The 24963-nt window shown below is 45.9% G+C and overlaps 1 protein-coding gene across 4 annotated transcripts in view; it reads right to left on the reverse strand.

Annotated features, from left to right (window-relative positions):
* LOC135913954 (uncharacterized) overlaps positions 1-24963 on the reverse strand; it is a 110869-nt gene that overhangs the window by 36858 nt on the left and 49048 nt on the right. Inside the window, exon 1 of one of the 4 annotated variants that reach the window (XM_065446662.2) lies at positions 20131-20379. The exons of the other annotated variants lie outside the window; for them this stretch is intronic. The gene's annotated coding sequence lies outside the window, so the exon portion shown is untranslated. Of the gene's footprint in view, positions 1-20130; positions 20380-24963 lie in introns of those variants that run through there. 4 annotated transcript variants of the gene reach the window in all.

Consider the following 24963-nt stretch of genomic DNA (forward strand, 5'->3'; position numbering starts at 1 on the left):
CCACTTGGTGAGCTGATTTTGGCAGCGCTTAGCAAGAAGAGAACGGATTACGCCTACACCGGCCCTCCAGATGTAACGCTTTGTAATGCTGTGTGCTGTCCGATATTTTTTTTCCCCACGCCTCCCCTTTCTACTTTATGATGAGAAACACTTTACAGGGTTGTCCATCGCGCAGTTCGTGGTGGTTGCGCAATGCAACAGTGCCCAGACGCAAAAAAAAAGGAAAAAGCAAAGAACGGGCCCAGGACAGGCGGAACCTTGAATTGATTGAACGACTGCTAAAGCACGCGCACTCACATGTACAGGATGAGAGAGGAAATAGGATAAATGAAAGGCTGGGTGGTTAACCAGGGCTGAGCTTAGTTGGCTATTTGTACCGGGAGAAGGGAAAAGAGAAGGAAAAGTTTAAGAGAAGGAAAGCAACTCAAGAGCGTATGGGAACTGGAGTCGCCGATGTCAATGTACGTTACGTACAGTCGACCAAAAAAGTTTACGGACCACGGGATCTCAGAAAATTCAAGATATACGAGCAGCCTTTAAAAGCAGCCAGTAAAATTGTGCATCCCAATGTTGTTCGCATATGCCACAAAAGGCAAAAAGTGGGAATAACAGGCTGTGTTTTGAGACTGAGGAGATGTTCAGCTTTGTGTCAGATCTCTTGGTCCATAAATTTTTTTGGTAGACTGTACATACATACATACATACATACATACATACATACATACATACATACATACATACATACATCGTACGTACGTACATACATACATACATACATACATACATACATACATACATACATACATACGTACGTACGTACGTACGTACGTACGTATACATACATACATACATACATACATACATACATACATACATACATACATACATACATACATACATACATACATACATACATACATACATACATACATACATACATACATACATACATACATACATACATACATACATACATACATACATACATACATACATACATACATACATACATACATACATACATACATACATACATACATACATACATACATACATACACTCTACGGCTGAAAACACGTACGCACACTCGAGGAACAAGGTCAGATGAGCATTTGTTGCAGGAATCGCACAGGCCTGCAGTGTTTCTACACGCGGGAATAATCTACCGTGGCTCGAGTAGTGGGCGTCTACGTTGCGCACAATATTCAGGGACTGATGTGCTGTTGGGCGACTACCAGCCGTTAAAGAAAACACCTGCACAGGACAAGTTGGCGGTACTGCCAGATGCAAATTTTCAGGAATCCAGACGTAAGTTAACGCGCAAATCTGGCTAATCTGCGAGTAAATTGAAGAAACAAGAAGTGGCGTAGAAATTTAACCAGCGAGAAGCACTATACCTGCGGTCGTCGAGGAGACTGAAACACGCGAGCAACAAGAGAAGGCGCGAAGGAAAGTATACAAACAGTGGGTGCCAGTGGAGCCCCGCTACTGGCGCAAAGCAGCTCGATGCAACCTGGAGGTTTCGAGTACACCAGCCGCGATAAGGTACACACAGTCGGAAAGCTGGACAACGTAACATTGCACGGCCGTTGTTAATATTCAGTTTCCCTTAAACCCGTTCTTTCTTGCTTCTCATTTGCTATACCCCATCTGCAACACGTGTATACTGCCGGTTCTGTTGCCTGTCAAGGAAGCAGAACAAACATTCGCGAGCTTGGGAAGCTGTAGAACAGAACCCTCGTGGCAAGCATCGCTACCGCCGCGAAAGAAGTCGAACTTCAATTATTCATGGTACCGGGGAAAAAAGAAAAATAAAGAAAAGACCCGATTCCGTGTGAGCAGCCGTGCGCGAAGAGCAGGCACATAACGCTGTTTAGTTTTGCTCTGGACGATTACGCCCAGTCCGTATGCTGCGACACGATGGTCTGCTGCCTACGAGCGCGGGCGGAGCCCGATGTGTGCGCTTGCGGGGATGCTGCTTGGTCGGCAGCGAAAAAAATCTCGCACTTCTGTCTTATTTCGTTCTCTTCTCAACCTTCACGGCGCGTTGCCTATGTTATATGTATTGATTTGCTTTGCGCAGCCTCCAGGAAATCCCAGCGTGCACGGTGCTGATGAGCGCGGTGTCGGATCAAATAATTTCTTTCTTTCTTTATTTTTTTCCATATCCGTAATCCAGATCACGTCGGCATGGAAAACGCCTCCGGTATATGTACAGGCCCAGTTGACAGCTGCTGTAAAAATAATAAAGCGAAAGCAGCCTTCCTTTCTCTCGCCTTTACGTTTTTTTGCATGTTTGTATGTCTGGATCACTCGTCCAGCCCCAAGCAGACAGTAGTTCTCCGTGGCCGTACGTGAAATGGAGTTCTCTTTACTCTCGCTTTTCTTTTTCTTTGTTTGCTCCACGTTATTCTTCCGCTGTTTGTTTTCAAGCAATCAAGAAGAAGGAGTCCCCCGTCCACGTTACAACTCCAGCAGTTGAACGGGTATACAAGGCGGATGCTCCTGCATATGTAAGCTCATCGGTTGTACGGGGCGGCGAGTGGTTTTTGCTCTTCCTGCTCGACGAGCACAACTCGCCATCGCTAAGGTCTGCGTGACTCAACTGTGTGCGCTGGGCTTCACGACGAAGACGAGGCGTTGGGCACGTCCCCCGCTGCACCGAGTTCATTACGCCAGAAGTGCAACTCTGAGGCCAGCCTTTAAGTGTAAGAAGACCTCTCAGGGGCCGCCTCGCCTTTCCTTATGTTTCTAGCGCACAGAGCCGCATCTCACCACAAGACACCCATCCCACAAATAAAAGGCAAAGTTATAATTCAGCGTATTGCAGCGCGGAGTATTCCTTCTCACGATGGCCGCGCACGTTTGTATAGCTTGTATGAGCACCGACGTGTAGGAAGCGAACGATCAAAGCAAGTAAGTATAACAGTGTATAGTTGTTTCGCCTCTACAGAGTTATTAACGCGGCACAAAACATGATCTTCCGTTTCTCATTCTTTTTTTTTTCGTTTAATTCCTCGTTTAGGTAAACGTTACTATTGTTATCTGAGTGAACAAAGTCGCACGCTTTTGTTTCGATTACTTCATTCTGCAGCTACCTCTCTGCTCTCGGACGGTGAGCGTTTCTAATAGATAACCCTAGTCAAGGACGTCACGTTCAACTGGCTTTATGGGACCGGTGCAAAAAAGGAAAAAAAATGCTCCAAGAGTACAATGCGCAGCGCAGCATTTCTCTTTCAAAGTATGAACTCGTTTTCTTCTTCGGCATGCACGCGTCGGTTAGGCGAGGCGTTACCCGTCTCGTTTCAGCCGGCGAAAGCTTAGTAAACGGCGTCGGTGTCTCGCCATTCCTTGCGCGATTACTTCATCTCTATCCCTGCTTCGCTTTAACCGCATGCTATGCGCTCTTAGGCAAACGTCCCACCAACGAACAGTCCACACACACGCCAACCAACAGGTCCATGCAACTTGCGTTGCTTACTAATAAGAAAAAAGGAGAAAAAAAAGAAAAAAGAAGGAAGAAGAGTGGGAGGGGAGGAGGTCGCATCGTCGAAGTCTTTGCAGAGAACGTATGGAGCTGCTGGCAGCCGTTTTCGGCGGAACCGAGACGGAATTCAAATGGCGCCACTTTCCGCGAAAGAGCGTGTTTCCTTTCGCTGGGTCACCTCCCGCACTTCGGCCATTGGCGCGCTCTTCGTCTCGACCGAAAGAGAGACGCCGACCGTATATCGCAAGACTCGATCTGTCCAATAGCCCGCCACTTTGGCGTCGCGCTGGAAGGGAAGTTATGGCCCTTCTAAAAGGCGCGCACACGATGGGAAAAAAGAAAGAAAGAAAGTGTGGGAGTTGGTATCCCGCGCACAAGACGAGCATCTCGTCTCGACCGCAGTGATAAACCGCCAGACAGACGGCGGTGTACAAGGCATCACGTATACGCCTGCTGGAGCATTAAAAAAATGACAAAAAATAAGTACATCGTACAGTGCCCGCTTTCCCGTCCTGCCTGCGCCTGCGTTCGCGTTTATGCGTTTTGCGTCCGGCAGCAGTGGCGGAGTTCGGCGTAACGGATTTAATAGGCGCGGCTTTAGGGGAGCACGTACGACGCAAACCGTGAACGTCGCTCGCAGTGGCATTCGAAGCACCGCTGCGCGCGGCATTGCGTGAAGTAAGGTTTCGAAGAGGAGTATGAGGAGGGCGACGTATACAGACGCGGTTCGTTGGTCCTTTTATGCGACCACATTGGAAGTAAACACGTAGGGAGCACGCAGGCACGCAAAATGTATACAGTGCACGCACGGGTCAGTTACCGAGTTTTCTCGGCGATCGGAGTGAACCAGATCTCCTAATTCTTAGAGAGTTGTTTAAGCAAACTCACTTGGAGCAACGAACATTACTTCTTTCACTTTGGATTTTATATTTCTTTTTTTAAATATAGTTTCCTTTTAATAGTCGCTCCCGAAAACGCATTAGGGTTAAGCCACGGCGAATGCCCAACGAGTGTTTCTCAGGTCTATAGTGACGCGGCTAAAAGTTGCACATGGGACTGTACTGTTCTTAAGGCTCAATATAGGCTATACAGCAGCTCCGCCAAGAACCCTCACAAGAACGCCTATTGCGGTCGCAGCCGGCTGATGATTTTTTTTTCTAAAACAGACAGCATTTGCGGGTGCGCTTCAGCTATGTCATTATTCGTTAGGCCGGCATCCCGTACGCCTCATTCTCTTTCGTGATCGTATTCTGTTATCGATCCACGATTGACAATGGACAACATACTCTTCGTCTTTTACGAGGACATCCGTACGCGCAGTTGGTGTTTATCACCGGTGTAACGTGCGTGCGTTGCCTGTGGATGAGAGCTGTTGTATGTGCCATTTCATATAAGATAAAAGCATTTATAGAGATACGTATATTAAAATAATATTGCTAGGTGAATAAGACAGCCGAGTATCTACGTATGCAGAGGGTGCCCTATATTTTAACGTGAGTAGGCAGACGAAGCAAAACGTCTGTACATACCAATAAATCATCCGCTACCGCGGGAGATAAAGATGTACAGAATTGGCACCTGGCACAAAGTCGCTTCACCAATTTAGTACCTCTAAGTATAGCTAAAGTTCCCACTACCTCGATGTCATGTAGTCAACTCTTCATCATCACAATCCTCGTCATGATCTTCACCGTCATCATCGTCCAAGTCATCTTTGCTGTCGTCGTCTATCAAGTATATCACAGCTCGACGGACCCTCCCGGCGATCTCTGTATAGTTACCGCTGTATTGCGTCAGCAGACTGAACTGCTGAATGTAAAAAAAAAATATTAAAAATTTTCGCATTCTAGAACGAATGTAAATTTAACCTGAGATCACTGAGCCTTTCCAGAACAAAGAGAGAAAAACATACGATAACCGCAAAGTTCCCGACGTCCCCATAATATGAAGTAAATCGCACTACATGAGCTTCTAATTCTACATGGCAACATTCGCCTTCGTTTTCACTGCTTATAAATATACGCATGCTGAAGCGAGGCTTATTGGAAGTGATCCACTGTAAGCAGCGCACCTGTGTTATTCCTCTTCATCACTTTGCGCGCTGCTCACAAATGAACCATTTCTTTTTGACGTCCAAGAAAATGCACATCGTATTTTTTGGGGCGAGTAGTCTTGAATCAAAGCACAATTAGCGTCTGTTTTTAGCATCCCTCTAACGGAAATTAGAGGACCGCTCGTGTCCCGTGTTAATTAAATTCATGCCTGCCGCTTTTAGATGCTGCGAATTGCGCCACAGCTGAGGTTAGATATTGCCAGTCGGGCACGGATTGAAGCTTTTAACTTAGACCGCAGCACCACAAGTGTACGGCCCGTTCGGGTTGGGAATCAATTTTCCGAGAACTTCGCCGAGACGAGCGCGCGGGCTAGCTCGCGAAATTTCGGTTCCCGCTTGATATCGAAAAAAAAAAGAAGCTTTTATCTGTCTTGTTTTTTTTTTGTATACATCGACATCTCCAACGAACGAAGTAATGAGCCCATGCGTAACCCCCTGTTTTAAACACAGCCACGATGCTTTTCTTTTATCTTTCTTGCTTTCTTTTTTTTGCACTTCTGTCATTGTAGTACGAACTCGGCTGCACAGATGAGTACCGACATCGAGATGAATTCTACGGAGAGCAGCATTACGGGAAATGAATGACCCGGACGAGCCGTGGTGATGAGATGCACATCCGATCTATATATCCGCCGCTCGTCATCGCTCCAGCGCGAACTTGTGGAGGCTAACTTTGCAGAAATGAATGCCGCGCGGACTACTTCTGCAAACTATTTGGTTCTTTCATGCTCATAAAAAGGGTCGAATGTGTCCGATGTTTCTCTAATAAAAATCGAAACTGCGGCAGACAGCCGGGGCTTGTAACGGGAGCTACGCGACTGGTGCGATTGAAGATAAGAATGAAAAAGAAAATGCTCGCGCCGATTCGGTGAACACGTTGGAAGTTATGTGGAGCAAAGCTTAAGTAAAGCGGTTTGCGGTTAATTAAATGCCTTACAGAAACGACGATGCATAAAATTTGGTGATGACAGCTGTGTGTACACGTAAAAAAAAACGACACGCTTCAAGCAACCATTAGGGTTTAGGCACCTCTTGTGTCACAGTGGGACGTACCCATCCTGGAGGACTGGCCGAGAAGTGGCGCGACCCTGCAGTGGCACTCACCGAATGTGCGAAATTAAAGAAAGTAAAGTAAATCAAAGAACTCCTTAAATATAACTTCGGTGTGCTTTAGGTGTACGTGCGAGTCGACATTATATCATCACGTTTTTATGTGTGAATCGTACATATTGGGACGCGCCCATTTCGGAGGATTGGCGAAGAACCCACAATGGCACATACTGAGTGGCTAAATCAAAAGAAAATAAAGAAAATCAATGCATCCGTCGAATGCAACTCACCATTCAATTAACAAACAGCGTGCTTTAGAGCTGCTTGTAAGCAGGCACTGTGTGTTCAAGTTTTTACCTAGGAAGTTAATTTTTTTGCTTATGTTTATGTTACGCAGAACAGAGATTAAAGGGCCGTTTAGAGTCCGACGTAACGCACGCGCGCGCGCACGCTACGTCACGTCGGCGAAAACGACACCTCTATAGTCGGGCGCACCGGCGCAGCTAACGTAACCGGCGGCTTCCAACGCGCCCCGACGGGCCCGGCGCCGATTTGGCTCCGGAGCCATTCGCGCGTCGAAGTCGGCGGAACTCTCGCACCACAATGCATTGCGCGCGAAGAAAAAGGCGCCAACACAACTCCGCAGACGGCTTTTGCGGACGGCGCGCGACTTGGCGAACCTTCTGCGCATGCTCCGAAGATAGCAGCCTACGGCGCGCGCGTTGAAGTATTGGCGGCGAGGAGTTACGGAGTCGCCCTCTATCGGAAGCGCCTCGATGCCGTAGTATGAGGGATCACGTGACGCGCTCCTCATAGGTTTTACTGTCAGCGCTCACTGAAAACACCACGCGCGAGCTCTCCCGGACATTTCTGTAAGTACTTTCGAAACGAGAGAAGTTTCTTACTGTCTAAATAATAATCTTGGGCAAGCTGAAAGCACACAATCGTTTACAACCGCTATCTCTTTACCGAATACGTACAGTGAACGCCACTGCGCGCGGTCGACGCGATGGAGTCTCCCGAACCGGCTTCTTGCGTGAAAGGTAGGTAAACGCCGAGAGCAAACTATGTGAAATATGTTCTTATAGTGTTTGTATAACTAAATGGAGCGTAATAGAATGAAGCCTCAATGCAGCGATCGCGCAGATTCGCAGCGACCGACTGCGCGTCTGCATGCTTGTCCGCGCACTGTTTCGCTTTCTCCGCGCGCGCGTTTTAGCACCGTGCCATGAGCTTTAGGCCGCAGAACATGAGCATTTGACAGTATACAGGCAACCATTGTTGCGTGGGCGCTATCAGAGCTGTTCAAAAATAATTTCATTGTAGAGACTTCGACGCCTACGGGGACTGTGATGTGCCGTCGCGACGATGCAATCTTTTTTTTCTTCTAAGTTCTTTGACCTTTCAATACTATTTCTCGAGTTGCGTCGCACTGTATGTTTATCGGCGTTCTCAGCGTGCAATTTCCCGCTGCTCCTTTTTTGTAATCCAGTGCATTAATTCATAACACAAACATGACTATATGCCATGCTTTCTTTAAATGTGCTTCTCACCGCTGCCTTTCCACTCCACTGAACTTGGCAGTATCTATAGTATCGACAAGTTCATAGACCAAACCGTCATGATTAGTCGGGCAGCGGACTCAGGCGAGCGTCTCAGTGCGCGTTTTGAGAACATCGCAGACCGGGCGCCGTAGCAGAAATCTTCCTCGCGTCTGTGCTTGCTGCATACCCGAGTTGTAGCCGATGACTGCTGGTTTTATGTATCGCGAGCCAAGCTTCACACAGCTTCTTGTCCTGCGGCTACGTGTGAATAAGGCCGACACCGGCCTCCGTCACGTGCGTCCGGCCCTGCGGCACCGAGCAGTAGCCTACCATGTTGCGCGCCTTCAAAGGCAGCCACTACCTATTGTAGTGCTTTCAAGCGTTGTAAAGGAGACACTCGAAGCGGGAAAATTTCGCCACTAAATGAAAACCGCAGCGTACGAGGGAATTTGAACTCGTTTTCAGCTCGCTTCGGCGCTCCCGAAGCAGCCGACGCGGCCGCTATGTCCACGTGATCCCTCCTAGCACGTCACGACGACGGTGGCGCCAGCTTTTCCAGTGGTGGAGCTCGAGGCCAATAGAGGGGATGGCATCTCGGCTGGCGCAGCGCAACCGACGTAGCGTGACTGACCGCGAACGACGCTCGCCCGCGCGCCGATAACGTCGGACTATAAACGCGCCTTAAGACAGGTAGTCAGCGCACAGTGTTAACATGAGCCACTTCATCGGGAACGCCATGTAACCTTTCTGTATACATCGACAAATATATTAGGCGGGACAGCAGTTACGGTAAGGAAAGTTTGGGAGGGTCCGCAAAGAAAGCTCCGCTTTAAAGATTGCTATAACTCGAGGCACCTTCTCATCCATGACGCGTGCACTTCTTTGACTTTCACATTTGCGGTATATATGCTTCATCGTAGCCGAGCGAGTCACCTAACGCTAAGCAGCAAAACCCGTGCTGCCCGTCCGGTAACAAACCGCAGGTCTCGTCCCCGGCCCCGCGACTACAGGTATGAAGGCAAGCTACCCTATCATCAAAATCAAAGGTATTATGGCCACGCAGTTGGGGAACGTAATCGAACAGAAAGCTTTCGGTCTGTTTTACGAGAGCGCAAAAGTGGACAACATCGAAAGAACGAGCACCACTGTTTTTTGTTTTGGTTGTCTTTACTTTTGTCTTTACTTTAATTTCTGCTCTAGCTTGACAATGGGTGTTACTGTCTGTGTCTCTATCACGGTCAATTACATCCCTGCAACGCTTTTATTCTGCTTGTTTGGCAGGAAGAGTGGTATACTACCAGAGTAGCGCTCCCACAGATTGCTTTCGCAGAGATGCTGCAGGCCTAAGTCAGACATGGGGAGTTTCATATTCGCGCAACGCTTTCGTTCACCACCGTCTTAATCACGCAGTCAGTGTTAATCATGACAGTGACCAACGCCAAAATTATGCGTTGCAAATGGCACTAGATAACACGAAGGACAATGTACCCTTGATTGTCCTTCGTGTTCTCTGGCGCCGCATGCAAGACACCAAGAAAAAAAAAAGCCAACCAACCCAACAATCCGCTTTGACCAAAATTATACTTTTTAACGCGTAAAACTCGAATATACTCGCCGCAGTTGCTGGGCTGTCACGGTGTTCTGTGGCTGAACACGAGGTGGCAGGTTCGATTCCCACTCGCGGCGGCCGCATTCTGACGGAAGCAAAGTTAAAAAAAAAGGAAAGTGTCCGCGTGTTTAGATTTAGGTGCACGTTAGCTAAATAACTTCCGGTGGTCGAAATGAATTCAGATCCCCCCATTACTCCATCTCTCGATCACAGCCCAAAAGTTGCTTGGGCAGGTTTCCCCCTTTATTCGGTTTTTGGAGCTTTAAAAGTGAAACATCAGCACAAGCAACCCTATGATTGCTACCTGCACAAACACTTTTGCAATGACTGTAACACTATACTGCGTGCGTATGTGCTGGGACGTAGTACCGCAGCACCACCCCCACTTGCTGACCAACAACGCACTTGGCAATACAATGCTTAAGTCTTTATTATAAGAGCTTTCTCTCAGACAGTTATTTGAAGAACGTCAACGTTGCAGCGAGCACACGATTCTCATGTGAACGTTGTTCGTGAATCGAGGTGCGATCGGTGTATAGCCTAAATCAAATTTGCTTGCTTGTGTAGAGTGAAATCACGCTCTAAGCTGCGATCTGCGAGTCCGCCTAGTGACTCATTGTAAGCAGCAGTGAAAGCTGACGACTAAAGACGAGGGCTACTGTGAATGCTCGTCCTGCGTGTTCTCCTTTAAACGGAGAGAGAGAGAGAGAGAGAGAGAGAGAGAGAGAGAGAGAGAGAGAGGTTATAATGGAAAGGCAGGGAGGTTGACCAGGCTGAACCCGGTAGGCTGCCCTGCACTAGGGCCGGGTGAAAAGGATTGAAAGAAAAGAAGGAAGAAACAAGTTTACAGTTTGCACTGTTAACTATTGCTCATTCGATATGTATTTCCTGATTTTATTTCAACAGGTACTTCTGCGCTATTCAATGCTAATTACATAGATATTCTGAAATTTATGCTCCATATTTGGAATAATCCACCCATTTCTTGGCCAATCCCCGATCATGGGTAGGAGCCACGCACGTGATAGGCACCAACAACAACAACTACGCACACAAGCTAGGAGCACTGAGTCAGTCACAGGCGGTCATACAGGCTGGTGCATTTCAAGAAACGCACCAGCGCCTTTGTGGCCTTCCACATAGCCGACGCACGAAACCGCGGGCTAACATCGTCTCCTCTGTGAAAGGACGGTCGTCTAAATGCTCCAAAGCTGTACGAAGGGCATTCTTCTCGTCTTCCTACGTAGTGCAGCCACACAGGCGATGTTTGGTCGTTTCTTCAACGCATCTGCTGCAATCGGGACTGTCCGTCATACCAATTAGGAATGAGTAGGCGTTTGTGAAAGAAACTCCTACTCGCAAGTGGCACTGTAGCGTTTACAGTGTGAATGAGGTATAAGTCGCCGTTGTCCGTTTGTGGGCTGCTTACAATAAATGGCTTCCAACTTGCCCGCTTCGCCATCCATCTACTCGTCTAACGACGCACCGTGCGGTGGCATCACACGTTAAGTGGCCTCTCCACTACGCTGCCAACAAACAGCCCATTGGAAACTGGGCCACAACATTATTTTTCCCATACGCATCATAACTGCGAGTTCTTGATCCTTCTTTAACGTTGCAGTGACTCAATGGCCTCCCTCGCACTCCCTCCCCCCCCCCCCCCGCCCCCCTATTTGTCACTTGTGCCTGGTTACGACGCTCAGAAGTGGCCATTCGTTCCTCACTGGGATGGGCGGTACACTTATATGCGGCAGTTACGGGCATGAGGACTCTATCACACATCTCCTCAGCAGCTGTGCCCGATACGACGATCAGCTCCTTCTACTGTTCAGCATCCTGGTGACGAAGGTCCTTGGACTATGACCAATAGAGTCGCAAGCACAGAAAGCGCCACGTGCTATGGGAAGTTCTTGAAGTCGGCAGACACCAGTGACCAAAGTGCGCCTCCGAACTAACGTGCCCCTCACTATACGCTTTCCTCTTCTTTCTTTCTTTCTTTCTTTCTTTCTTTCTTTCTTTCTTTCTTTCTTTCTTTCTTTCTTTCTTTCTTTCTTTCTTTCTTTCTTTCTTTCTTTCTTTCTTTCTTTCTTTCTTTCTTTCTTTCTTTCTTTCTTTCTTTCTTTCTTTCTTTCTTTCTTTCTTTCTTTCTTTCTTTCTTTCTTTCTTTCTTTCTTTCTTTCTTTCTTTCTTTCTTTTCATCACTTACCATCTTTCCCCTGCGTGTCTCTCAAATCTCCAACGCAGGTCCGTAATCTCAACGACGCCCACAACTATTGAGAGCACAATGAGAAGATTAAATGAAAATGTTAGTGATTGCGTCACAGGTCATCAAGGGCGTCACGATGGTCGCAGTCGCACTGAAATGAACCTTACAGCACGTGCGATTAACTACACGGTGCCGCGTTATCGTCGGAGGCTGATGACTCGCATTCGCTGACCGACGGCATGGCGGTGATTGCATATACTGAGATAATGAGTCGGCTCTGCTTACACGCCACCATCTCCGTGCACTACGGCCTCATCCGGACCATGGCGATCCTGTGATTAATCCGTCCCGGTGCCTTCAACGCTCTTTTAGGCGCTCCGACAGGGGACTCCTCGGCTTGGTTTTTAAGAACTCATTCGAAGTCGTTGTGGGCCGTGAGCACGCAGGAGTCCATTTGCACGAGCCGCCAACTCATTACCGAACTATAGCGCTAATGACGCTGTTGAGAGTTCGGGCTCAAAATACCCTGAAACCTGCTTCCACCATGAACAAGTTGGTTAGAATTCGAGAAAATTTCCTCGCATCAGTTTATTTTTAAACGGCCGCTCATCTATGCGCAGTGTTTGTGAAAAAAAAAAAACACTATTGAAGGCACTCCGCGTGTGACAGGACCCTTTACCGGGCCGCCTACTAGTGCATCTTGAAGAGCGCTTAGTCCGCCAGCGACCCCCTCCCCCCCTCTCCCCACCTGTTCAGCTCCGAAGCATAAGGCCTACTCCTGAGTTCTGAAGAAAGGCCCAAAGACCGCTCTGGTCAGTTGCAGAATGGCTTCGAATCTATCGTGAAAAAAAAAAGCGTTCGTAGAGTACAAAAAGTCATTCATTTATGCTTTTCGCGCATTCCGCTGCTTTAGTGGGGTCAGTTATTCCGCTTGGACACTGACTTAGAGAAGTACGGAATGCTGGGCAAGTTGGCATTCCATACTGACGAAGAACGGCGCAGTAAACGAGGGACGAGAAGGAAATAAACGTCGGCGCTCGTATCTTGTCTCTTTATTGTCTTTTGTTTTTCACGCTATTCTTCGTCCGCCACTGACGGTAGTTGCTTCTGGTTCCAGCGCGTTGCGTCATGTTCCCCGCATAGGCGACGTTGAATTGAAAAATTTCCACGAAAGTAACGAAAGTCTTTGGTTTCGCCGCCTAGATACGCAATTGGAAGCTAATTACATCGTGCCCCCTGGTTTGGGCCATGGGCAGCTGGTATAGACGACCCTCGTTTCACGCGCATCGTTTTCCTCCGTTCTCCCTTTCTTCCTCTTTCTATTCCCCTTTCCCCCCACACTCCAGTGTAGGGTAGCAAACCGGATGCTGTTCTGGTTGACCTCCCTGCCTTTCCTACCCTTGTTTTTTTTTCTCTCTCTCTCTCTCAACCCGGACGCACGTTTGCGCCCGGACATGCCCTTTGATAGGATACGGTTTTGATATATCGATAACTTATTTCGCAGTTGCCGGATTCTTCTACGTTTGTTCACGCAAACTGAAAGGGAAGGGAGCGAACGGCTTCACAAGAGACGCTGTACTCCCCGACTGGCCGCCTAATGTCTCACAGAGCCACTTAATGTAAGGCGACCCGTAGGACTCTCGCTGACCGTGATGCGAAGATAGGGCACGTTAGAGTTTGAACATGGCAACACAGTCAGCCCTAAGCGTGGGCTTTGGGCTGGGGAAAGCTCGGCTCCTAACACTCAGGCGAGTGAACAAGCCTCGGCGCGTCCCTTTGCGTTTAAAACGTTTCACGTTGTTCGCGACCCTAGCGGCCACTGTCGGCGATACTTGTGTGATAAATACAAGATTCACCGTGCTCTGCTATGCACGTGTTTTCATTTCGCGATATATTGGCTGGCGCGGACAATCTGTCTCGCGCTGCACGTTGCAAACGGAACGAAGTGTCGCGCGACTGCCTCGCTAATCTGGATATCGCGAAAGCCAGCACGTGGTTGACGCGTGGTCCGCCGACAGACATCCCAGACGACGCGCGCTACTGTGGCGCCATCTCGTAGCCATCGTCGCCGCACTATACTTTTCCTTCTCACCCATTCACCACACCCTCGTCCACCGCTTTCCACCTTGCATCTTTCATTCGCCGCTGCCACTCCGCGTTCGCTCTTCATCTTTCGCTGTGCTCGTTCATTCGGTTACGCCGATGCTCGCCGGAAGAGCTGCCCTCTAAAATATCGCCGCGCTATCTCGCCGATGCAAGGCACTTATATTGCGCCCTATGGGACTAATCCATACACAGTGTTCCGTACCTATAATTGTCATATACAGTTGCGTATGTCATATTACCCACGTCTCGTTTCATACACATTATTATCCGCTCTCAATGGGGCTTAGCGGGCGTCCTGTCTATCACTCCAGGTCAAGTGTTTCAATTTGCGATGGCAACCTTAAACATACGCAGATGCGCTGGAAAGAGATAAGTTGCAAGGAGCACTCGTGGTACGCTTCAAAAGTTGCTTTATTGTGTGCTTAACGGAACATTCATTGATTTAAAAAAAAAGATAAGTAAATTGGTATAATTTAGGCCCATGCTCCCTCAGGTAATGGAATGATCGATGATCCGCGCGTATCTAGCAAACTTCATTTGCAACTTTAATTGGTGAAAACGTTGTAACCTACCGTATACAATGAGCGCAAAGCATTTTTTTACATACACTACAGCGAACTAGACAGCACTTTGGTGGGCACAGTGTCAGTCTTGTTCTTTTTATAGTTATCATGCATCACCAGGACGACAAAACATTGCGCAAAGGACAGTTAAGAGAGGGATCCCATTTGCAATGTCCTCAAGATTACACAACAAGTCATCCTGCACCAACTACGACCACCACTATAACAGCAGCGATAAAATAAAAACGACTTCCAGAACCAGAACGGCGCCTGCCTTGCTTTTTTACGAATGTGGTGCTACCGAAAAATTTGTTCCCTGTGCACCGGGAATCAACAGTCGGTATTGCACGAACATGAAGTTTTTCTGACGCCACGAGGCAGCACTGACATCGCAAGCGTTCCCCCCCCCCCCTCCCTCTTCTTTTTAATGCAGCAAACGTCGCCTCTGTCACACCACATGAATATTCAAGAATGGGGATTCTCTGCAGTTTTCTCGGAAGCCGAATGGAAGAACAGAGAGAGAGAGACATTTGTTCACAGAAAGGCAGAGAGGTCGGCCTGAGCTATAACTTGCTCTGGCATGATACTCTACACTGGGGAAAAGGGACGGGGAGGGAAAGGGAGGAAGAATGTAAACATGACAACAACTATAGACTCGCGCCCTTCTCAAACAAGCAACATCTTCAATTGAACCGAAAATGCCGTCACCTGCCCACTGTTGCACGAGGTCTTATCCAGGTAAGCAAACTACACAATGAACAACAAAAAGCAAAAAAAAAACATTTTACTCGACGAACAAGGGTTGTTCGGAACAGATCTGCTTTCACTGCCGCACGTGCCCTGCTTCTAACAGATGCTCGAATGTTGACGGTGTCCTTTTGAATGAATTCAACGGAGCACGTCGCTGTACAGCAGAAACTTCTGCGATAGCCTCTAGATCACTTTACCCTGATTCCTATTTGATGCCGTAGCTATTAGAACATTATATATATATATATATATATATATATATATATATATATATATATATATATATATATATATATATATATATATATCTTCATAATTTTCGTAACTAACCTTGTTCTTACTAAATAGTACTAGTTCAGCCGAAGCACCTTCGATCCCACAAGATTTCGCAAAGGCTTATTTTGTTCTCATTTGTTTTTAGCCAACCTCTATTTGCCCGGTTAATGTAAATCTATTTAAAAAAAACAGGGTTTTTTTAATGACAGCGCGGGTGAATAAGGACAGTAAGTGTATTCGAAACAAAGACGTTAGAATCCACGCAAAAAAAATTGTTTGAGACAAGGAATACACCTGCGCAACGTTCTCCAATATCGCTGCACACTGTTCGCTGGTTGACGCAAACGATGAGCTACAAAAACAAGTTCAAAACCAGGGATCACTCTTTTTCGTCGCTGATTGTAAGCAAGGCGTTTCAAAGTGTTCGAAATAGGGAAAGCTCCGTTTGCAACTCATTATTTAACCTGTTCCGCATCAAATAATTATCCCCGATATACGTATATTGTGTACTTTGTTAACGTATCGTTCCTGGAGAACATCTTGTGATCTTTTTTTGACAATAACGTCATGCAAATCTCTGCAGATATCTGCGGTTAAAGTTTCTTTATCTGCTGAAAAGTAACAGCTATCAATTACTCTCGATCCATATCTAAAGACCCTAACAACGCGACTAACAAAGTATCGTCATGCACATTCGTTAACCCCTTTCCGCGCTACAGAAGGAACGTGTTTAAGTGTTCCTTCTACCGCAGAACAGTAGCCGACTGGAACCAGCTGCCTCGAAACTTACTAAACGAATACTTAGAGCTCTGATAATTTGCTGTCATGATGTTGTATTTTTTGTGCACTTAACTATTTTTTCTTGGTTTATTTCATTGTATTGTGTTACCTTTTCCTTTCTTTTTATTTTTGACAGATCACTGATAACTTGCGGCAATTTGTGTGCTATTGTTGCGTGTTAAATATGTTTCTTGATTTCTTTATCTATTACTAGATGTATTTAAGGAGAGGTTGGTGCCTATGTGTGGCGCCGGCTACTCCTCTTCTCTTACATGATAGTTATCGTCGAAAAGTTGTCAAGGGTCACCAAACTGGACTGATAAACACACGAACAAACATTCACGTACTAAATCTCAGCACTGCAATATAAATAAACATTCGCGCAACAGAAGAGTTCACACAGCATAAATGTTCGCAAAACCAAGATGTTCACACAGAAAGTGTTGGGCACTTGAGTGCCGCACTCAAAATGCAACAAATACAAATACTACGTACACGCACACGAAGACACAATGAACATGTAATTAAGGGTGCCTGTTAATAATAAAAATGCGAGCTATAACTATTGTATGACTTGGTATTTTTGCGATATCTTATATTCCTCCGAAAATTGTACTAAGGCGCGCGCAGAGATGGTTTGAAGTTTTTCTCTTGGCCATGGACCTAAAAATTTTCCTAAGGATAGTGGTCGTCTATCCAAGCCGTGTAGTATTTTCGAGAGGTTCTTTCATTGTGTATTGCCCCTCCTGCCTGGGCCTGATGGTCGGCAGTACTGTATAAATAAATTAAAGAAATAAATTGCGTTTCTAAATGCCGTTGTAAGTTGTTGCCCGAACAACTAAAATAAAAGGTGAATCAAGATGTACCGATTGTTTTTTTTTCATAGTTGAGCAACAGCCTGTCTTTCAGCAATATGAACCCGTATTACCGTATTAAATGTAAGCTTCATATCACGCTCTATTTTTTTCGCTTAGGTCTTTTTACATATTGAATTTATTCACATTATATAACCACTGATAAGGCAGCGAGAACGTTTTGCCGTTCACAAAACGTAATTTGTTATTCTAGAATCATGAACACAACGCGGGAGCACGCTGCAATTAAAAAAAGGTTGTTTACCTTCAAGAAAAAAAAAGTATGAAAGCATCGCTATCAATGTGCAAAGAATATTATTAATACTGTTTCTTATTGTTTCTTTTTCGGTTGCCGCATTGAAAGGCACGTGTTCTGACTCACATTCACAAAGAAGCTAAGCACGCCTACGGCAGCCCAGTGGCCTATGGCATTCTCGAGGTGGCGGGTACGAATCCCGTCCGTGGCGGCCACGTATTGATTGGGGTGAAATGCAAAAACGCTCGTGTATACTTTAAAGCACGTTAATAGAGCCCCAGGTGGTCACAATCAACCCGGAGTGGCCACCAGTACAGCTTTCCTCATAATCATATCGTGGTTATGACACGTAAAGCTCCGGAATTAAATTAAATTATTGGACAAATGGCTTAAATAAGCAGGTATACCGTGGAATCGCGCGTTTAACGCAGACTCTACAGTGATGAGAATGGAAAGTTTTGGGCATAGAAATAGAAAAAAAGTGTTATGGCTAAAGAATTCATATTTTATTGTAGTGAAAATGCCGAAAGATTAAAAGAGAAACACTTACACCACTAAAATTTGGTAAATTATTCTAAATTAATATTCTAATACTAAATTCTGACATAGCAAGGTACGGGAAAACACCGCAGTAAACGCAGTATTTTGCAGTAACTGATGTAATGACGCTGAATTTTCTTCCCCATCGGCCTTAACGAGTTGTAAAAATCCATTAGAAAACCCCACGCCTGCTTTGCCCGAACCATCACTGAAATGCGATCGAATGTTTCGCATTATCCGAAAAGAAAGTTTCTTTGCGTCAGATTCCATATGATACAGCTGAATCACAAAAATATAAAGTTACGTGGAGATGAATGTTACGAACGCATCCATACTCTTTTTTACTGCTCTGGGCTAAACGTCTTTTTACTGTGGCCTCCTACAAATGGGCAGCAAGATTGTTGCTCAATAAACCTCCGTGGTGCCACAATTTCCTCGAAAAAGAAGGGGAAAGAACGGAAGAGCTCTGGTTAAACTTTCAGGTAAACGATGACAAATTCAACTGTCTCTGCCGGGGAAGTAGCCAAAGCGCATGTGACTTACGGCTGTGACACAGCCTGAAACAATCAGAAGCTCCTATTTTGCGCCGACATCTCGTTGAAGAGATATACATGAACTTAAAAAGAAGTAGGAAACCGGTGACGTATGGCCTGTTATATAATAATCAGGTTCTGTCGTTCGCACCTTCATTCGCCTGCTGTCTAGCCGGTTGATTAGATCTTTAATTTGATAGGTTGGTTTTCTTAGCCAGGGTTTTCGGACGGCAGACTCTTCTGTAGCCAAATGCTCCGTAATGCCGCCGCTAACGTCGACAACCGTAACAGGCACTACATTCCAACGGCAGAGTCTTCCTTTACGCTGCTTTTTACGTAGTAGTGAAGGAAGCTTAATAGAGACGTGAGCTTCTTCGTCAAGCCTCTGCAGCAGAAAGTTAACTGTGAATTCTACTCTTCGACACGAAAGAACATTTTGCTTCCTGTTTTGCAGAAGAGAACGTAAGTTTCTCAGGTCGATACGACGTGAGGATTGCATATTTACATCGGAGACTGGGAACGACTCAAGTTTAATCTACCGGCAAAGAGTGAGATTCGCGTGCAGTCGACAGTACGGCTGTGCCCACGTCTACCCCTAAGGACATTAACTTCCTCCAAGTAAACAAGTGCAGACTGCCAAATGTGATGCACGGTGTCTACTTTTGCTAGTTCGCTGGCGCGCGTGCGTGCGTGAGTGAGTGCGCCAGTGATCCTAAGTAATGCGCTGAAGTCAGGCGGATCTGCACAAGAACTTTTGGTTTCTTTTCCGGAAGCGAAACGTAGATATGCAAAGCAAATGGAAAACGCGACTCTCACGCCGCGGACGAACATTCCGACTTCGGTTTTGCCACGCACTATGCCGATCGCTGGCTCTCGCACGAGTCGCTGCGCAAGATTTAAATTCAGACGAAACAAGTGCTCCTTGAAAACGTTCACTCAGCAACTTTTACACTTATGCGCGTACACTTTCGAAGTTTCCGCCAGATGCTCGTGTGTCATGCATCCATTTCGCACGTGTTTCTTGCTCCCAAGTAACAGGCGCCTTAATGGAAGACGTTTTTCTCGCGTGCTGCCAGTGCTGACGTAGTAGTTTTTTTGTATCAGATGACAATATTAGTGAGAAACGACAAGGAACCAAATTGGCAAAACTTGTCGTTCACGTGTTTTCTCTTTATTTTTTATTTTTTTTTGTGTGCGATTGGCCACTCTTCGATTTCCAAAGCAGCTTACTGTGGCGTCGCAGATATCAGAAACCACTAACCGAGGCTTTTAATTGCCGTTCGTTAAATATAAAGAGAAAGGTCGGTTGCAGATCAAAATGTGTGGGAACTTCTTCAGGAAGCTCCTGTACGCATTATCTGGCGTAAAAAAGGTCAAAATAATAAAAAAAGAAGATTACAAATTATGGACAGAGACAACGAAAAAGCTTTATCCCGACTCAAGTTTACTGCGACATTGTTTACCTCTAGCCCCCGTATGCATCTCCCACATATGCGTTCCCAGTGGAAGTGGCCTGGGTGGCTTGGTTCCGTGTACTGGACAGGGATGCGCACGCAGCCGACCATTTGGGACAGAGGGGGAAGAAGCGGAGCGACGGCACCTGTACACGTGGCCTGCGCTTCTGTTATGACGTCACGCGCGTCGGTGGCGCTGGTGCGGCTGCAGCAGCGGTTGCGGCAGATGCGCGAGAGGTGCGGTGACTGCGGCGGCGCTTGTGTCGGCGTTGCGCGCTACTGTATGAAAAAACAGAATTTTTTATTTCATTATGAATGCAGCTCATGTATGCAGCCTAAACACCTTCGCTTGTAACCCATCCCCATGTGAATGTTGCGGCCCCACGAATTTTTCTTCTTTATTTCCTTTTTTTTTTCAGCGCATAGTAAGTGGTCCGAGCGGTGCTCCGCTGCCAGCGTTATGACCAAAACCGGGTTACCGTGATGTATGGACGATTAGAAACGATTAAAACCGGGCAAGAGGAATTGTTACATTATGTACCGTCCCTGCGATGTTACATCAATAGGTTTAACGGTGCCGCCGTTTGGTCTAGGGACACCTTGGAAAAGGCGACTTCAACCTCCAATCAGCATTTTCTTCCGTGGTTGTCATCGTGTTCTGTTGAATGAATGTGCAGAGAGAACCAAAGCAGTAACTTGCGCTTCTATCTCATTTTCCTTTATTATATGACCCTTAGTAACTTGTAAGAGCCACAACAATTTTATCCATAGATATGTTTACATGAATCATAGCGTAATCTTATGAACGCCACAGCTGACGCGCATAAGAAGGATGAGAGAACACACAATAATAGATCAGGGTAGTGCTTCTCCCTAAGATAAATAAAGGAAACAAGAGGAAGAACGAATAAAGGAGAGAGAAGGCGAAGAACGAAAATAAGAGTATGTGGAAGAAAACAACGAAGAGAAGAAAAATTCACACAGAAATAAAAGCGAGAAGAATAATACAGTACTCGCTCGGTAAACGCAGTGTAACAAGGCAGGCTGTTTGTTCTCAGCGTAAGAGACGGGACATCTGGAACAGCTCTGAAAGTGGAGTCAGGAGAAGTGCCTATACGCGCCCATCCTCCCCTTTCGAGACCTCCGGCCGGACACTATTACCTTACGGCGCGACATTGATAGGGGCGCCGGGTATATAGACGAAGAGGAGGAGGGCAGAGCAGTGCACGTTGTGCCTGCACCGCGGTCATGACCTTTGCAAGTACGGTCGGGATGTTGCTCCGTGACGTCACGCGCATACTCCGGTCACTTGCCGATTTTGGCGTGCTCATATTTTTTTTGTTCCTTTCTTTCTTTATTCTTCTTCCTTTCGCCAAACCCTTCTTAGTTTGCGAGATAGTAGAGATTTTTAGGATAGGGGCCCCAAACTTTTTGGGGCCCCAAAGAAATAGCGTCGAAGCCAATGCGCATGCGCGAGACGCAAACTGCGCTTGGGTGTTGCATTGGGAACGCTGTTACACCGATTTAGCGGCAGCCCAAATAGCGGCCCCGAAAGCTTTGCGTCAGCAAACATGGCGGCACCCATCGAAGCGACGGCTCTAACCTAGCACCAAACTGGGTTCGATTCGTGGTAACGGGTGAAGTTCGCAAGCTAGGAGAAGTGACTGCGGTTATCGCTTTCTCTCAACTAGCGTGTGTTATGAAGATTGATCCGTTAGACGCCACTGATTCCGAATTCGATTGCGGATTTGATGGCTCGTAGGCCTACCATGGCTAAGCTTGGCTTGTGAAGGCCCGTAAAGTTGGTTTGCTCAAAACTAAGCGCAACTAATTGTTTGCTGCTTATAGAATAACCTCTAAATTGTAATTAAACGCGAATACACGCAAGCCAAAATTACTATTCCTATCATAAAATGCTATATTTTATTTACTTATTTCTAATAGCTTTTCTTTGACGCCGTAGTGCCGCTGTCAGCGCAAGACGCTATCCGCAAACGCAAGGCCCTATTCTAAAACTCTTCACTCCTGCGTGCCCCAACGCTAACACCCGCAAAGCTCTTTGGGGCCCCAAACTATTGGGGCCCCTATTCTAAAACTCTCTAGTTTTCATTAAAAAGCCATTTTTTAAGGGCAATAATAACGCACGCACAAAAAGCGTAATTGGCGTTGATTGTAATCCTGCGATGTAGTAGTATGCTGTGCTGTTGGTATTAGTGTTGTCGTTGTTTATTAACTGCAACAATATGATAAGTTTGGCTGGTAAAGAGCCCGTTATACCAAAATCGTAGCTAAACAGCCATACACATTAAAACAGTAAACGAGAAAACAGTATGAATTGAAAAAGATGTAAGTACTCACAAGCTATCATAATTTATTCCAGTGAAAAAAAGTTATCTACACACACTTTACAAATATAAAAGCAACTTGATATAAACTTTAAGGCTATACAAGTCATGCGTAATACGGAGTCAGCGTATGACTTGTGAGAAGCACCGATAGTCTCTGCTCATGGCGGAGTACATCAGTTCAAAGCATAGCGCATAAGATGTCACTAACGTGAAACAACGTTATAATGGTTATAAAATGAGATGAAAAGGCAACAACACACCAAACAACGCCAAAATGTCATTGATACGAACAAAGTCGTCACAACGTTCCCGTGAGACAAAAAGTACGTCACCCAAACAGCATAATTCGTAATTATTATTATTGGTCCCTGTCCACAACAAAAGTCACGCAATGCTTGAACACGGCTGCGGTCGTTTTCCTAAGTTTAGTGTCCATTTCCACCTGTGCGTGACTCAGCGATGAACGGCTTGTGTTGTGTAACATTACAAATTGCGAACTTCTCTCTTCCTTCTCCTCTTTCAATCCCACTTTCCCCCTCCCCCCGTGCAGGGTAACCCACCGGGCTCAGCCTGGTTAATCTCCCCGCCTTTCCCTTATGACTTCTCTCTCTCTCTCTCTCTGTCTCTCTCTCTCTCTATCCTCCTTACATTTTTACCTTTCCTGTACACCAGCAACCTGGATTATCTATTTTTGGTCTTGGCAATTACTCATCATTTTTATGTTGTCTCTAATATATGTCTCTTCTCATACTTCATGCCTTTGCATCATAAATAAAAGACCGCGCGCGGGTTGTTCGATTGCTCGTAGGCGCATTACAAGCTAATGAGTAACCACCTCTAATTTAACTCAAAGTATAATGCGCACACACTCAACTTCCTTTCTTCGTTAATTTTCTTATTCTTCTTTCTAAATGTATCCAGCCGAGGCAAGTGTCTACCTTAACTAACCGAACTAGCAGTGGTCGCTATAACTTTTTAAGGCTTCGTCGTAAATCTTATTTTGATACTTTCCAACAACGTAAACATAACAATAATAAAAATAAAATCTCGATTTTGACACCGAAATGATTGTTCGGTTCTCTCGCTAGCTGACACTTGCACAAGTTACTGTAAAATAATTCGACGAATTTCACAAGTTAAGCGTGCTTCATTGGTTAGTGCCAAAAAAGCCACAGCCTTTCCACACCCACCACACCCACCATTTCTAGCCACACCCACCCACTCATTTATACCCCCCTCAAAAAGAGTAAAAAAAAGATCCTAGAAGAGATGAAAATGTCCTTCATGCAGAAGAAAGCACACGAAGATGAGCGGTCACCTACAGATGCCTATTGTAAGAATTAAAACCGTTCTAAATACAAACTGCTGCCGGTGAGCGATCGTCTCCAGCTTTCAGAGCTGACGTCCTTTCTTTCATTATTTTTTGCGCGTTCAATTTTCTGGAGTATAATGATCAAGCAACTCACCCAACATGCCAGTTTTCTTTGAAAAAGCGAAACGTCAAAGTGTCAGCAGCTATCTTCATCTTCTGTCAACAATGAGTCCGCATCCACGAATCAATACTTTGAGAGAAGAAAACTGTCAATTTTCGCGCCCGCTCTCCGAAACTCTGGGACAAAAAGATGCGCCTTCGCTGTGTACAGCTTTGATATCGAATTTTTCGAGTCCTATATGGGCGCGCGAAGCGAAAGGGCTCAGTCGGAGGTCGTTTAAAACTAGCACTTGACAAAATGTGATTGCTGTTTTGTGCTTAAACAAAGAGTTGACAATGGGAACTGCGTTATCAACAAAAGACCAAAAAGGGAAATCGTGCCCTTTAAACGAAGAAGCCGTATTTGCACGTTCTGTGATTGTATACGAAACTTTCGATCTTAAACAAAAATTAAAAAAAATAAAATCGCTTGACGCGGCATTTATTCACAAATGACGACCCGGTCAATACTACCGATGCATGATTAGCCGGCATTAGTAGCGGACGTATATTTAGGGGGAACGGAAGGAGAGACGAGTGTGGGCTCTGCATAGATTTCCTTGATTGCTTCTCTAAGCAGGTCGCATACAGCAAGATAAATTAACATCATCCGGATCGGGAACATCCGCTTATTGCAGTCGATGACTTTATTTTTCTATTTGAAAAGCATTAAGGAGACATGAGCGCTTTTATTTCATAATATTTCTTACGCAGAGCGATGGTTCGAGGCGTCCAACAAACTGCACTTCACTTGGTGATATTAACGTAACGTAACGTATTAACGTAATAATCTTAATCATGCCAGGCATGATTAAGATTGTGAATGCGAAACAAAAACGTGAGAAGGAAATACCAGCGCTAAAACTGGAAACAAATATTAGAAATACCTTGAGGCTGATTTTGACGATGACGGCAAAAATAAAAGTAACGATGTATTGAGTGATTGCACGCGCACTTCTCAAATTATCCGTCTTTTCACCCTACCGTAATATTTACTTATTATTCTGTAGCAGTACGAGGGAG

The sequence above is a fragment of the Dermacentor albipictus genome, chromosome 5 (genome assembly GCF_038994185.2).
Source record: "Dermacentor albipictus isolate Rhodes 1998 colony chromosome 5, USDA_Dalb.pri_finalv2, whole genome shotgun sequence".
NCBI classification, from domain to species: domain Eukaryota; kingdom Metazoa; phylum Arthropoda; class Arachnida; order Ixodida; family Ixodidae; genus Dermacentor; species Dermacentor albipictus.